This window comes from Calypte anna, chromosome 2 (assembly GCF_003957555.1).
Source record: "Calypte anna isolate BGI_N300 chromosome 2, bCalAnn1_v1.p, whole genome shotgun sequence".
Classification (NCBI taxonomy): Eukaryota; Metazoa; Chordata; class Aves; order Apodiformes; family Trochilidae; genus Calypte; species Calypte anna.
In genome coordinates, this window is record NC_044245.1 from 72,233,233 (window position 1) to 72,248,093 (window position 14,861).

The window sequence follows — 14,861 nt, forward strand, 5'->3', positions numbered from 1 at the left end:
CACAGAAGGGGAGGAAACATTCAGATTCAGCTAGATAAGTAGAAGAATTTCAAGTGAAACAAAGTTACTATTCAGGAAAGATTTTGCTTGTTGTATTTGGATATAAGCCATAACAACTGTTGGCATGTGTCACTGCCTCTAATGGTATATGGGTTCAATCAGTGCACATAGAATGCCAGATGGGACTGAAGGAAGCTGTCAGCAGAAAGAAACTATGCTCTCTGATTTCCGCGTTCCTGTGCAAAAAAAGCCACTATTGTCAATTGTTTTTATCTGCAGAGCAAATGCTTTTGTTATAAATCTTGGCGTGATCTGGAACTACAAAGCCAGCAAGCACCAGATGGCTGAAGAAATTCAGGCCGGGTCTACAGCCTCCTGCCAGCCTTGTTTCAGCAATCAGGATTTTTCAGAAATATGATCCCCATTCAACAAGCCTGGGCAGGCAGATGCTCCTCACCTGTAGATCCAGTAAGTACACTGGCAAAACTGTAGCATGACTGGTGGTACAGATGCTTGAGGAAGGTAAGGAAGATTACTCAGGCCAATAAAAAGCACGGGATTGCTGAAATAAGAAATAGCTGTAATCCGCAGTCACAAATTACTCCTATTCTAGGTATTGCTTTAGATAGTAAAGAAAATCAACACCATGTCAAGATTACTTTGCCATTTATTAGGCAGCTGTTAATAATAACATTGTGTCTTTGCTCAAGCAGATAAAGAAATAATCTTGACCACTGCGAAAGATGTCCATTCTCCAAATCATTGAAACCTAGATACTTAAGAGGCAGAGGATAACTCAAAACCACTATATGATGTGTATGATTAGCACACCCATGATCTTGTGAGAAGTTTCTGTGACAATATGGAGCTGAACCAATGCTAGCTAAATCCTGTTCTAGCATTCTGACAAAAGGCTGTTTTGCCTCATCTACTGATATGCACAAGAGTTGAAATGAAATTTCTCTCCCTCCCCCCTTTTTTTTTTTTTTTTTAATTTTTTAATGTGCAGGCAGTTCTTATCCCATGATCTGTAAGGATATCAGATTCTTTCTCTTTAATAGAAAACAAAAATAAAACCTGTCGTTTTTTGGAGAGGCAAGGTAGGTTGTGTGTGTCTTCCTTCCAACAAAATATAACTCAAGGATGAATGTTCCACCCTGGTCAAATGAAATATCATCTACAAAAATGTGTCCTATGTGTCCTATCTCAAGGGACGGGCCTGTTCTAAAGAGGCTTACCATTGATTAAGTTTTAGAATATTTCAGTACGAAGACAAATGTACTTTATACATTTTACATTATCAAGACTCAGAGAAAATCTCGAATCTTGTGTAGCTTAGCTAGAAACCAATGCAGATAAATTAAAAAAAATAAATTCTGTGGTGATTCCTTAATAGAAAACACACACACACACAAAACCCAACCCACAAACATCTATATAAGTTCATATCAAACAAAATAATGCCATCAGTGTCTTGATTTGATACTTTGGACAAACCATGCATATCTACAGATCTCATACTATAAAATATATAAAAAACAGATGTAAAGCAATAGCACTACAAAAAATAGGTAATACATTAACCAGAGAATGAAATCCTTACTCCACTGACACCTGCAGGGAAATCCTGCTAGCTCTAGAAGAGCTGAGGCTTCACTCAAAGCAGTCAAGAGCAACAGATGATCTTTAGCACAACACTTTTCAAACTAACATGTGCAAGACACCACTACATTGTCATATCCTCTGCTACTTTAAAACACGTCCCACTTACAAAGAGTAGCAGATGGGAGGAATCAGAACCCAAGTGTTTCATGGAATCTGCCTTCAGTGGCTCTGGATCCCTCTAGGTCCTCCAGTGATGCAGTGAATAACAGCACATTTCAGAGAATATTGTGACCCTTCTATGAGACATGACACAATTCTTTTGAGTCCCATGCATATGAGAATTCCTAAATACAGAGAAACACTCAGGTGCAGAGCCATGCCCAGCTACATCCACAGTTCGTTTTAGTGCTTCTCAAAGGTTCCACTAACCAGTCTTCTAACACTGACTTTCCCTCAATATACAGAGACTGGGCTGTGAAATGCATGACTGCATAAAATAAGTGGTCCAGATGTCATCCAGCCTGTTTCCTTGGGGAAAAAGAGATTTTTTTTTTTTTTTTTTTTTTTTTTTTTTTAAATCATCAGTGTTAGGTAGCCTCAGGGAAATAGCTACTGTAGATTGAATTTGATTTCACTCTAGCTATTAAGAAGAAAAATCACTCTCTAGTATGGCTTTTTTTGAGCAGCAAAAAATGAATTTACATTTCAAGGAGAGTAGACACTATTTGATGATGTTCTTTTTAAATTAAGGTTTTTTCTCTCCTTTTCCTACTAGAGAAAGGATCAAGTATAGAATGTCACTATGATTAAGAAAATAAATGTACCAAACTCACACATACTAATTTCAAAGCAACATTAATGAATCTTATCAGTTTTTTTTAAATCTTAATGCTACTGGACTAATTACACCTTGGGTAAACTGTGCTTGTGGAAGTCATTAGATAAGTTGTAATTTCTACCAACTGGGAACATGACCCACTGTGTTTCAAGCTACTTATTTCTGTATCTACTGCCAAAATATCTATATCAAGAGCTTCTGAAATGTTTTCAGATTATTACTAACATACACAAATATTTTTAGGGAAAAGGCAACATAGCATTCATTGATTGCTCATGTTAAAAAAATAAAAATCTTCTCTAATCCTTGTTTTACTGCACATAGGAAGGACATTGAGCTTTTTGGGGTGAGTCCAGAGGACCACATAAATGATCAGATTTATGTCTCCTGTCCTATATGGAAAGGCTGGGAGAGCTGAGGCTGTTCAGCCTGGAGAAGAGAAGTCTCTGGAGAGACCTTATAGAGACCTTCAAGTACCTGAAGGCAGACTACAAAAATCTGGAGAGGAACTTTTCACAAGGGCATGTAGTGATAGGTAGTGATAGGTAATCTGTACATAAGGGTAATGTTTTTAAACTGGAAGATACTGATTTAGGTTAGACATTGGAAAGAAATTCCTTAATTTGAGGATGGTGAGACACTGAAATACTGGATCCAGGAAGGACATGGAGCTGTTGGAGCTGGAGGTTGTGGATGCCTCATCCCTGGAACTGTTAAGGCCAGATTGGATGGAGTTTTCAGCAGCCTAGTATAGTGGAAGGTATTCCTGCCAATGAAGGGAGTTTGGAGCTAGATGATCTTTAAGATCCCTTCCAATGGAAAACATTCTATGATTCTCCTGCAGTATTGCATCCTGCTCTGGAGACCTCAATACAGGAAGGACACGGTGCTGTTGGAGATGGAACAGGTTTCCCAGCGTAGTTGTGGTTACCCCATCCTTGGAAGTGTTCAGTGTTATTTTGGATGGGGCTTTGAGCAACTTTGTCTAGTGTGGGGTATTCCTGACCATGCAGGGAGGTAGGAACTAGATGATCTTTAAGGTACCTTCCCACCCAAGCCATTCTATGATCCTATGATTCTATATTTCTGTGTTTATGTTTACATGATACAGCCACAATAGCAAATTAAAGTATGACAAGGATATTTCTGTGATGTTTCTCACTGAATTTACCTCACTCCAGATATTTACAATGCACACATGGTATATGGGTCCTTTAATTTTTAAAAATATATTAGAAATGTCGATAGAAATCTGCACAGTATTCACATTTTATAGAAGAAATTAATTCAACTTGCATTTACTTTAGCCTCTGTGGGACACTGAGACACCTTTAAAGGCCATCAGGTATACTGATCTTCAAGTATTCATAGGATTTAAATTACTTGCTCTGGGGAAAATAAATGTACAAGGGACCCCCCAGGGCCCCACTATCTGATTAAAGGGAGCGTTCTTCTTGATCATCCTTGAGCAAATATATAATAAGCCATCAGAGTAGAATCATTCTGTTTACACATCACCTGCCAGTCAGAAAGATCAATGATGATAGCAAATACTTCATGTTTATCTGCTGAATATATTGCAGATAATCTAACAGATTTCTTTATGAAGAGCTGGATCTCCATATCCCTGCTGGGAAGCCTGTAACAATTCTAAATTATCTTAAGATGCTAGTTTCAACAGAAAAACACATGCTCAAGTTAAAAAACTCTAGGAAACTTAATCTTTTACATAGTGCACTGTTTTATTCTGTACATAGAATTGTTTTTGTTTCAGTCAAGTTTCTTTCCCGAATCAGAGATATCTTTAAAAGTATTCCTTTAGGCAGAACAGTAGGCATAATAAAGATGTTAACACTTTATTTTTAAGCATGAGGGTATGAACATCAACCATTAAACTAAATTAAAGCAGACCAGTGTCCAGTCTAATGAGATAAGGTAAAATCACCTTACATTGGCAGCATAGTAAGATCTGATCTGAAGCAGGACTAAAGTAAAAAAAAAATTACATTAATTTGATAAATCACCAGAAGAATATATGTTGGCATATTTGCCTCATTTTGAAATTTGAGCCTTTAAATCATTTAGAAAAGGGATAAGTCAGAAAGATAATAGAGTATAATTTTGTAAATGGTTGTATCGCTGTTCTTATTTTGGGAGACTTTCTGTGTACAGGGCTACAGATAGCTAATACTAATTTTCTTTTGATTGCTTCTCCAACTGCCTTCCTATTGCACTTCATTAGTTCAACTTTATTTCTGATTTTATCTTCATAATTCAGACTTCATGATACTCGTCCCAGCTTTTTATATAAACTGGGGTTTTTTCTTTCCCAGAACAGCCACAAGTTTCTAAAAAGCAAGGAAATCCAACGACAAGTGAAACATCTTTTGAAGAAGCTACAAAGGATTATATGCAGTATGAATGATACTAATTAGATCCCATAACTTTAAAACAGTTTGAAAATTCAGGAACTTCTAAAGGCAAGATAATCTCCTTTCTGCCTAGTTTGCCTTTTAACCTTCAGTGATTACTCTTTATTCTGTCTGTAACGAAAGAAATAAGCTCAGATGAATATTCGCAGTATTTAGCATTTTTACTGAGAAGAACTGCCAGTTCTTTGATGTACGCTATTGTTATATTCTTTGCTGTGGTATTGGAAAATGTGATACTTGCATCAAACCTCTACTCTTGCTCTTGCATCTCACTTGGTGTTAGCAGAGAGGCTCAGCTGAAATACAGAACTGGTTCATTGGTGAGGAAATTTCTGTCGAGAGAATAAGCATCTAAATATTATTATCTAAAAATTTTTTCTTTTTTTCCTTTTTTTCCTTTTTTCTTTTTCCTTTTTTTCATTTTTTTATCCTTTTGTCCAACTGTAAACACTAAACCGTCTTTCATATCCTTGTTTTCTGTGTGAAGCAAATCGATACCATTTCTTCTATTTTTTTTTTTAATATATATTTTTTTTCCTCAAATCTCCTTGCTAGATATTTTTTACCCTGACATGTCTAGCCATTAAACTGGGTTAGTCTCCCAAGACAGACAGAAAGGCACCAAGGGTGAATTGCTTCACCCTGACTGCTGCAAAGCATTGATTGAATATGATCACTTTTCTCTTTGATGTTCAGATGCTGACATCTTCCTAATATTTTGCTCGCTTCATAGCACTTCAGAACAATCTGTATCTGATAAACATATGAGTTCAAATAGTTTGCAAAGTGTGTTTCTACTTAAGCAACAAAAAAAGAGCAACATTGCCAGAGTTCTTATCACACCGTATCTGAGCTGATAAAACCTGCTGAAAACATGTACAGCCAGCATACAGTATCCCACAGGATTATTTTTTCTGACTCAAAATATGGATGAGTGCGTCTGCTAACCATACATAATGTAAACCATAGTCTTGGAAATAAATGTGGAATATGTTATTGGTAGTTCTCTGAATTTCAGGCACAGACTCTTCTACCATACCATTCATTTACTGACTCTTACCCCTAGTGTCCTTTTCAGCTGTGCCTCCTTTGCTGACTTCTTGCTGCTGTGACATGTTGAGCTAAATTTAACTCACTTCTATCTCATCTCTTTGGATTTGGGATCTTCCCATATTACCTAACTATCTGATTGATTTGGTAAAAGTATCTCATTTTTACATTTGGCATTCTAGTTCTCATTGCTGGTCTGAAGGAATTTTCTGAAAAACTTATTTTTCTTGAAGCCTCCTTGTGCATGACTACTGGGGAAAGCTCTACCTCTCCAAATGGTTCCTCAGTGTATTGGCCTGTACGGAGTCCTACAAACTTCTTATTAACCTTCCCTTCAAATTTTAATTTTACTGTAGACTTCTCTGGTATTGCCATAATGATTTTGGTTCTTTTTCAATGGGGTTTACAAATTTGTTTCAAACAAGCCTGTTGTTACAACATGAGCACCACAAAGTGAAGCCTTTAACAAGACTCTTGACTTATACCAGAGTTTCATTAATTTTCTTGAATGACTTACACAAGCTAGCAAGACACAACAAATATTACTGCTTATTTTGGGTGCAGTAAGCTGTGCCAGCATGTCTGCTAGATCTGTCTCAAGTGAGCCATGTCCTTGTACCTGTGGTAGCAATACCAAAAGGGCCATTGGCTTATTTTACTACTTTGTGTTTATAATGAAGGTGAACATGATAAAGAGTAACAAACAGGGACTCTGCTTAAAACATACAGGCTAATTTCAGTTTGAGAAATATTCACACATAAATAAATGCCTAGGAAGACAGGCATGTTTTTCTCTTTCCTGAGCTGTGACTCAGATGTAAGGCCTAACAGGACCAAGTCAGGAACGTGATGAAAACACCCTTGTGAGACTCCACTGAAGCCCCCAACATAAGGAGGACATGGACATGGAGCTCTTGGAGTTAGTCCAAAGGAGGGCCATAGATGATCAGAGGGCTAGAGCCCCTCTCCTGTGAGGATATTCTGAGACAATTTTGTTCAGCCTGGAGAAGAGAAGGGTCTGAGGACACCTTATAAGAAGCCTTCCCCTTATTTGAAGGGGACCTATAGGAAAGCTAGAGAGGGACTTTTTATAAGGATATGTGCTGATTGTATAACGGGAAAAGGTTTCAAGATGAAAGATGTTTATATTAGAAGTTTATATTAGATATTTGGAAGAAATTATTTTCTGTGAGAGTGGTGAGACACTGGCATAGGTTTCCCAGAGAAGCTGTGGATTGTCCCTCCTTGGGAGTGTTAAAGGCCAAGTTTTATGGGGCTTTGAGCAACCTGGTCTAGTGGGAGGCATCCCTGCCTATGTAGAGGGTTTGGAACTAAAAGATCTTTAAGGTCCCTTCCAACCAAAACTATTCTGTGATCCTGTGATTCTGTGACCTTGGTGTTTAGACTGAAGATTCTGTTATTCTACTTCAGTATTAACTGAAACATTTCAATCAGTTTTTATATTGACACACAAAAAGTTGATGTAATTGGGGGTAATTGACCCAGACATTTTATTGGTGGTTTTAATCATTATCAGTATATGACTTATTTTTTCACTTTCAATGCAGGGAATAAACTGCTGTAGTAGAGAGGTCAGGACTCAGAGCATCCATGTCAGCACAGCAAGAACATTGTCTCATGTTTTGGCCATCAATGAATAAATTGTAGTAAAACTGGAAATTTGGAATTATCCTTCTCTCTTAAAGAAGTGTTTAATTATGTTTGGATATATAAAACATGCAAACATATAAATATGTATTTATATGTAGGTGTACTTACATATGCATAAACCATATATATATATGTGTAAGTTTATTTATTTATACAAGCATCAGTGATACAGCAGTTTTGGTGTAATAAAAAGATATATCAAGCAACTTTGTCCAGCATAATCTACTTGTTTTCTTTAGCACTGCTTTCTCACTATATCAAACTCATTAAAAAATAAATAATAAAGGGCACACTACAGAAGAGCTGTCCTAATTTTAATTGTCCATGAGCTTGCTCAGGGTTGGGAGGACACAAAAGTTATTCTGACCTATGGTATTTCTCATTTGGCAAGCTGCAATACACAGGGAGGACTTCAGTCCTTTACAATTATTTCACTCTGCAGTGCCTGTGCCAATATAATAATGCTTAACCAGCACTGAGCAAATGTACTGCAATAATAAAACAAAAGAAAAAGGTGCAGTTAAACAAAATGGAATTGAAAAGAAGAAAGAGACTACATATATATTTTTTTTTTTAGATTCCTAGAACTGAACTTAGCAAAAAACATTATCCAATTAAAAACCAGTAAGTATGTTTAGTAAGAATGTTATTTTCCTTTGGAATTGTAACAATGAGCACAGCCTGCAAAATCTTGATTCTGAACTGAGAGATGCTCAGGTAGTTGAAGCAGAAGCAGACCCAAGAATGGGTTATATATATATATATATGGGTTATAGTTTTTAGCTGGTGCTGTTAAAAATAGTTGTGTGAAGGGATTTTTGTTTTCAAGACACTGAAAGTGTTCTTTTTAAAATCGCAATATACCTGCTAGGAAATTCAGCTATTCTTTTTGATGGTTCTTATTTTCTGCACTGAAATGAGTGGGTGATTGTAGAATTAACGCTTAGGCAATCAAAAGTCATCATCCTACAGGAATTTGAACATTTGTATAAGTTTCCTGTGGCAAATAGTATGAGAGACATCAATAGAAATACTGACAAGATAAAACCTATATGCAGTGGCTATGAGAATGTTTTCTGCATTGAGACCAAAAGTACTTCACAGTCTTGGGCATCTTACAACTAGTCTAATACATGGGCCTCAAAATCAACATTTTTTAGTCTTGTGTTCCAAAACTCACATTTGGAAGAAAAATAATTCTTAAAAGGTTTGATTGTCATACATTCTGCAACTCCTACTTCTTTCTACCTAGTGATGGATGTTCAGTCCTTCTGAAAATCAGAAAATAAGTCATTCCTGGTGGATGTAAGCTGTATTTTTTTATGATGTACTTTGAAACAATACACAACATGATTTGAATTATCAGAAGTCCTCTAAAAAAATCTACGGCCTTTTCTCTCAGCCTCTCTCCCCTCTTATTCTAATGCTTTAATATATCAAATTCATTTATAGACCAGTGAGGGAAGTGGAATTCACAAGGGTTTTTCTGTATTTACAATACCACATCTTCATGCCTTGGCAGCTCAGTGCCATTCTTCAGAAATCAGACAGCACAGCAGATTGATTTTCTTTTTTTAATTGCATCCCTGCCAAGATTCTATTGGGAAGACAACAGAGGTATGAACTGAGAGTTTTTTGGATGCACTGACATGAGCTTATTTGTCAGAGATCAAATCTCCAGTGAACAGCTAGCTGCAGCTTTTTTTTTTTTTCCAAGACTTTGATAATAACATCAAATTGATGTTACATTACTGTGCACTGAGACGGTGAAAAAACCTGCAAAGGTATGTGGAAAAGTACAGTGGACAGAAAGAAAAGAAAGCAAGCTGATGATTTTGAACAGCATGAAGACAAATGTGTATTACTTTTCAAGATACACTGCTGAACAATAAGCTTCATCAGAGATAATGCAAGAAAACTCATTTGTGAACAGCTATACTGTTGCTTTGTTTCCTCTAAAACTTTAACATCCTGTCTGTGGAACAGGATAGCAAGACATTAATGAAACTCCCAACACTCAGGAATATGGTTAAAAAAATCATGTTTGCCTGGATTTCAAGTGAAATATTACGGTCTTTTCACAAAAGAAAATAGAAAACAAAACACAAAACTACCAGCCAGAGTTGTTTTGGAAAGAATGAAGAACTAGGGCATCTAATTCTTGACTGTATTTTGAATCACAGAGGTATATTTTTAAGTTTCCTAAATATGATTCTGATAGCAAAAGAATCTTGCCACTCTTGAAAGCACTAGTAAGCCAAATGTCATGTCCACTAGCTGCAAGCATTTATTTATCTCTCTAATACTTTTAAAATATATTTTCCCTCCCTTCTCTCTCTAGCATCCCTTTCAGAAAATGGGACAGCTACTTAAGAGAACTGAAACACTCCTCTGCACTTTGAAAAAGAGTGTCATAACCATTAGACCATATTTCTAGACCACTAGATTTTTCCCTCTCATCTTTGAATTTGTGCTGCTGCTAGTTAGCAGTACTATCCTCAACAATTCAGAGAAAAGCAAGCCCTGGAAAACATCATTACTGCTGCCAATTTCTACTGAAGACTACAACTGCAGTTATTACTCTCCAACCACATTATTGTATCCAACATCTGTGACAGGTTTCTCTGCCTCACTAATCCCAACAGCACTTAACGGTGAGTAAGGGAGGAGCAGAGGGACAGTAGCCCTGAAGTGAAAAAACAAAGATAATAAAGATTCTCATACCTCATTCCTTTTTCTGCCTACTCTGCCTTTTGTCTGGTTCTCATTCTGGAAATTCTTCTTGTTACACAGTGTGCAAAAGACAATGCTTTTTTATTGTCACTATCTTAATACAACAACAGTGTACCCATCTCCTTGCTGAGGGACTTGCTTCTGTGGAGGAAAGATTTTTATAGTGAAAAAATAAAATTTCTCACTAAGAGTATGCACCAGTTCTAACAAAGTGTGTAAACACACATGCACATGCTCATGAAAAATAGTCTCATAACTGGTGGCTCATTTGAGGCAGCTCTTTTCTCAGTCTTCTCACGAAGACTGCTGACACAAGGAGAAGGACAAGCTACCACAGATGAACACTCAGAAACTGTCATCTAGCACCTTGGGAGTTCTCATATGCTTACATAAAAACTTCAAATGTGGAACAATATTGTGGAAATATTAAAGTATGCTTCAGTATTTACCCAGTTATGTACTTCTTTTTTCTTCTTTTTTTTTTTTTTTTTTTTTTTCCTGGAAGAAGTGTTTAATGTCTGCATAGACTTATATTTATTAATTTGTTTGCTTGTTGGGATTTTTTGTTTGTTTATTTAATTTCTTCTTCCTCTTTCTCAACTTCTGTTGAAGTTCATCACATCAGGAAAATTGTGAGGTCATTCAAGCGACGGAAGAACAAAGCTGGATTCAACATTTGGCTTTTCACTTGGGGAGCCTGTCTTCACTGATAGAAACCTGAAAAGATGAGGTGCTTATTTAGGGTTAAAAAAATCTAGGGAATCAGATCTAAATGCAAGTATACAAAATAGCTCAAATTGATTAAATCTGATTAAATAAAGATTTTATTTGACTTTGTTTACTTACATGTTTTGATAGGCAATTAAATAGAGACATCCAGATAAAGCAAAATTTGGACAAGAAATGGTTAACAAATTATCAGGAATACAAAATTACATTGCTTGTTATATATTGGAAAGAAATTCAAATTGTTTTTCACACAAAGCTAGATAACTACTCTGAATATTTAAATCCTTGTTAAAAACTGTGTTCCCAAAGTTTTTACATTAAATTCGGTTGTAATACATCAAAGAGCTCTATAAAACAAGATGAACTTTTAAAAACAGAACCAAAAAGTTTATTCCCAGCTCTAGCATTGATATGATTTGATGGAGTACCTTAATACTCTCCTAAAATATGGTACCTTAAAATTAGCTGAACTCCACAGACATCAGGAAGTAATTCTTCTTTCTATCAGTCTTCTTAGCTTTTCAGCACAGATAAAAAGGAAAACAAAACTTGGTCTCAACTGGAGCATCTCCAAATACTACATTGAGTAGCTCAGATGGGTAAGTAATTAGATTTTATTATATTGTCTTACGGATCTTGAGTAAGACAGAAAACTTTTTACAAGTTAGCATAATACGAGAGATACCAATTTTTTTTTTTTTTTTTAAATTAGAGAAAATGTAATCTAGTCTTCATAATAAAAGCTTGTTTCCTTCAATTTCTAGAGATTTCAAGAAGAATCTTTTGAGACACATTCAGAGAGATCTATGAGGTAGACAACTGTGCAGGTTCGCATTTTGTTTTATTTCTAATAAGCTCTGTCACAACATCCTGATTCTTTGTATTGTAAACAAGCACTCCTCACTGCAAGGTCTGAATGCTTGTGAAAGTTGTTTATTTTCACCTGGGCATACTGTAGTATCATCATTCTCCTTCAGAGGATATGCATCCAGGAACATTAATTGATTATCCCAAAGAAAATCTGAGGGGAAAAGACTGTCCTTGCATACAGCCTGCTTTTCTGCTGGTCCACAGAGCCAGCCTGTGGTAAACTGGCCTAACCCTAATTTTTTTTAATTAAAAAATTAATTAGAACAAAAAGTGACAATTAATTGGCATTCAGAGTTCAATATTAATCATATTAGTCCCCATGAAGAATAAATCTTCCATTTAATTTATTGCTTTTCCATCCTTGTAAGCTTGTCTAAGGATTTCTGAATCTATGTAAGTGCCCCAGTGGTTTTTTCAGGACTCTGGCACCCATCTTCACAGACATTAGTTGACAGTCTGGTTTCCAACATCATTAGCAAAATTTTTTGTTGTAGCTCTGTAGACTTTATCATTCAGCAAAGGAAGCTGTAAGGTAACAGATACATTTCATATTGGTTTTGATGAGAATTGTGTCACACCTTGATTGCCTGGTAGCTGAAGTCTTATTATGTAGTTTGTTTGTGCAGTGAGTTTCCTACCTTTATTAACTTACAGGGTCTGTTACAGACTGCTTAAACATGAGTCAGCAAACATGTCACGACAAAATAATTTTCACAATGCATCTTGGGTTTTTAGGGCAGCCATGAGCTACCCTGATGTTTAATCTTCCATTCCCTTTTTTAATTTTTAAGTTTAAAATCTAACGCTTCCTAGGTAGTACATCACAATTACGTCAGCGACTGATTCGAAGTCTGCTGTGGTCAGCAAATGGCTTTTCATTGACTTGATTAGGATCTGAAATAATATCCTAATGTCTTTCAGGCTCCATGTTATCTATGTCTTTGTGACCTGGTAGTTGAGCTCTTACTCATAAGAACTTTTAAGCATGAATATGAGGAAAATGCATAAAAAAGTAGATGCCAATACACTGATACAATGATACAAACCAGATGTACCATTATGCGTAAAGACAAGTATTGTAAATCCCCCACCACACTGAATGCTGGAAAAAATACTGCGATCTGCAAGTTCATTAAGAAATATTTTAATCCAATTTTTCCCATTTCACATGTGGGCTTTTTGTTGTTATTTTTTGTAATTTTTTAAGCATCATAAATCTTGTCTAATAATTTATTTTTGCAAAGGCTTTAAGCAGTTAAAAAGTCTGATAGCATAATTATTGGAGTGGAGAGTGCATTTAATCACTTTTTGAGGAGTGAAGTGGCCTTGATGTATTTCCTTTAATTAAGCTTTCCAAATGACTCAGATTACAATTTTTTTTGAAACTTTCCTCAGTTACATTCTGCAGCAGGTAAGTTAGGTCAATAAATATTTCCAGAGTCTGAATTAAGACAGTGATATATCACTTTATATATCACAGAAGGGAAACCTTATTACCCAGGCAAATTGTGAAACCAGGTTATTATCTCTTTATTTTAAATCATATTCCTATATCCACCAAAATGTGATAACCTCAACAATCCTCTCTATTAACAAAACCAATATTTAATAAAATATAATGAGAAATGTAATTTTTATGACATAAACCAGAAGAGAGAGGAAAAAAATAATTTTGAAAGTGGAAGAGGAAGCCTAAAAGTCACTAGCTAATTTCAAAAACAAATTTCAAAATAGTGTTGTATTTTTTTGAACAATGCTTATTTTTATCAGTGAAAATGAGTATGGAAATCATTTTACTGGCATCTAACCTATTTGGCCTGGTGGAATTTGATGACAGGAGGTCTATAAATACTGTTATGTGGATATTTGTTATTACCTGCCTATTCAATAAGTGGGCAACACAAAACTTTGTACTCTGATTTGTCATTTACTGTTAAAGATCTGTGACTACAGTCAAAGGTCTTTTCCCAAGTCTTTATCATATGTTTCAATGTCAAGTATGTATATATTTTTTTGACTGCTATACTGGGACTGAATTTTTGGAAAAAAAGGACCACACAATGCTCAAAGGCATTCAGTAAGTACTAAAACTAAGCATTAAATGATAAATGTATATATTTGAAGAAAACCTATTCACAATGAAGAATCACTGAATCAGCCTCTATATTTAGATTAAAAAGATTCTAATGATAAAATGTAACATATGCAAGGTATGTATCTCAAGTATTTTTTAAGACTACTTAAAAATTCACCATGGTGCTCATTATCATGGGACTAGTAATTCTGTGGAAATGAGTTAACAAAAACAATTTTAAAAGAAATCTTAGACGGCAATATAGAAAGAATAACTACTGGTAAATTATTTATTAGATAATTAAATCTCTATTTATGCTTGTGTAACTTGTGAGCAGACCATAGTTTTCCCTACTGAATTGCTTCTTCAAATGCATTCAACTAATGTCTTCATAAAATTTTTGCTTTATAGATTCTATGTTTTCAAGAAGCACACATTGATTGCGATTGACCCAGTAAGTCAAAGTAAATTGCTTCATTTTCCTGATTGAATGTCCCCACAAGACATTGTCTCTGAGAAATAAATTCTGGGAAAATCTTCAGATGAATATAAGCTCTTAGAGTTGCATTTTAACTGGAATACTTTATAAATAGAGAGCACCTGGTCTTTGATTTAAAAGGAATATGTATGTTTTTGGAAACCTTGCTTATTAATATGTTTTTGGAAATTAAACACAAAAATAAGTCTAAGTGTGGCAAAATTACTTCACTACAATATTTTATTAATATTTGAAAGTTTTTTCTCTGTCTCTTAAAGAACATTGCAAAATATTTTTTCTTTTTCAATGCTATCTTTAAAATTTTGTCTAGAATATCACTAGAAAGAAAACAACATCAAAAACATCTCATTATCATGTGAC